A 2244-nucleotide genomic window follows, 5' to 3' on the forward strand; every position below is an offset into this window, starting at 1 on the left:
ATAACAATGCAGTCCTCTCACCTTCCCTCCTCCCTACCCCCCTCCCAAAATTTTTTTTAAGTCATTAAGAATTCTAGCTGTTGCAGTAGTCTATGGTGTCAAGTTCGGTGCTATTATCTAAGATTAAACAACAATAATAAAATATTCTACTGACATCATGTCAATCCTGGCTCATAGCTTCCTGATAGTATGGAGTAGAATTATTCCTTAGAGTTTCTGAGATTATAAATCTTCACAGGAGCAGACAGCCTCTTCTTTCTCCTGCAGAGTAGATGGTGGGTCTAAACTGCTGACCTTGCAGTTAGCAATCCATCACATAACACACAGAACTTGAATGACCAATACCGGTGTCGGTATTGTCAATATAGTTTAGGAAAGGTCCTTTGTAATGACTGGGTTTTAGGTGATATGGCTATTTGAAGACCCTTTTAGGGCCAAGTTCAATTTCAGGCATTATATTTAGTTTATTTTGCACTTGTCTGATTTAACTTCTATTACTTTTTTTTGGTGAGCTAAGAAATATGTTTTAAAGGCAAAAAAACCAACTCCAGTTCTCTGAATGTCCTTCCTCTATTGAAGTATTGAGCTAATATGCCGCTTGGTGACAAAAGACAGTCAAATCATTTGAACAGGAGCAGCCATTTTTCATTCTCAGTGGAGACTTAATTTACTAGCAAAATGATTTTCATGATGCTTTGTTGTTAGGCCCTCCCCCACCCCCCAGTAACCATTTAAATGAAGTGGGGAACAAAATGTCATTTCAGATGCTAGATGGGCACCACATGTAGAGCAGTGATTTAGCACAGGGTCCAAGTAGAGTTTTATAAAGCAACGAACTTCTATGTGATCATGGGGTAAACCAAGGTGGGTTTTTCTGTGTCAGAACTCTGTGCTTATCCTTCCAAAGTCCTGTAAAAAAATTCAAACCAAATCAGCTGTTATCACGTCAATCCTGACCCATTGGTCCCAATCGATCCATAGTAACCTACTTATGTGAACCAGAAGCTAACACTGCAGTCAGGGCCATCCTCAGCACGGTTCATCTACTGGAGCCCATTCTGGCAGCCACTGGGTCAGTCCATCTCCTCGAGTGCCTTGCTTTCTTATGCTGCCTCTCAACTAAGCATGATGTCCCTCTCCAGGGACTGGTTTCTCCTGACAAACTGTCCACAATACTTGAGATGAAGTCTCCATCGTTGCTTCTAAGGAGCACTCTGGCCATACTTCTCCAAGACAGATTTGTTTGTCCATGGTTCTTTCAATATTCTTCTGCAGCACTCCAATTCAAATGCATCATTCTTTATCTGGCTTCCTTATTCAATGTCCAACTTTCACATGCATTTGAAGTGATTGGAGATATCATGGCTTGGGTCAGATGCACCTTAGTCCTCAAAGTAACACCCTTGATTTTCAGTATTTTAAAGAGGTCTGTCCAGCAGATTTACCCAATGTAATGCTTCTTTTGATCCCTTGACTGCTGATTCCATGAACATTGATTGTGAATCTCAGCATGACCTGATTCACACCCTCTACTAAGGTCAGGTCTTAATTCCATCATATTCCTGTTTTGTTTTAGTCGAACAATGCCCTCCAAAATGGGACTATAGCCACAGAAGGATAAAGTCCAGAATTATAATATATCACATCAAGAATTATGCCCAGAAGAGCTATGTTAATTAACAATATCTCAGCAGCAGCTGCTTACTTTAAATTGAAAAACATATACTGTCTTACTTGCTCTTACTTTACCACTAAAAGGTTGTAGGGTAAATCTGGAGTTTCCCCATCATCTAATTTAAAGGGATAGTTATATTTCCATGTTGCCTTGTTTGGGCTCTATGGGTTAGGTATCAGGCTGCTAACCTCAGGCTTTGTGATTCCAACCCACTAACTCAGTAGGAGAAAGCTCTGAGGCTGGCTGCTTCTGTAAAGAGTTACGGTGTCGGGAACCCTGAAGAACAGTTCCACTCTGCCTATTGGGTCACCAGGAGTCAAAACTGATTCCATGGCTTTAGTTCTTAGAACTTTCTGAAAGTTTTAGTGTTGAAGAATGCTTGAGAAGACAAACAGAATTCAGGCAACGTTTAAAGAGCACTATATTGAGTACATAGCACATTCATATGTACCTGCTCATACGTTAGGAACATGGTAACATGATCGATAAGTACATGGTACATGGCTCCTAACTAAAAAGATGATGGTTGGAATCCACCCTGATGCTTTGTGGGAAAAATATCCACTGAT

This window comes from Echinops telfairi, unplaced genomic scaffold (genome assembly GCF_000313985.2).
Source record: "Echinops telfairi isolate 266 unplaced genomic scaffold, ASM31398v2 ScPeMD7_7469;HRSCAF=8507_1, whole genome shotgun sequence".
Classification (NCBI taxonomy): Eukaryota; Metazoa; Chordata; class Mammalia; order Afrosoricida; family Tenrecidae; genus Echinops; species Echinops telfairi.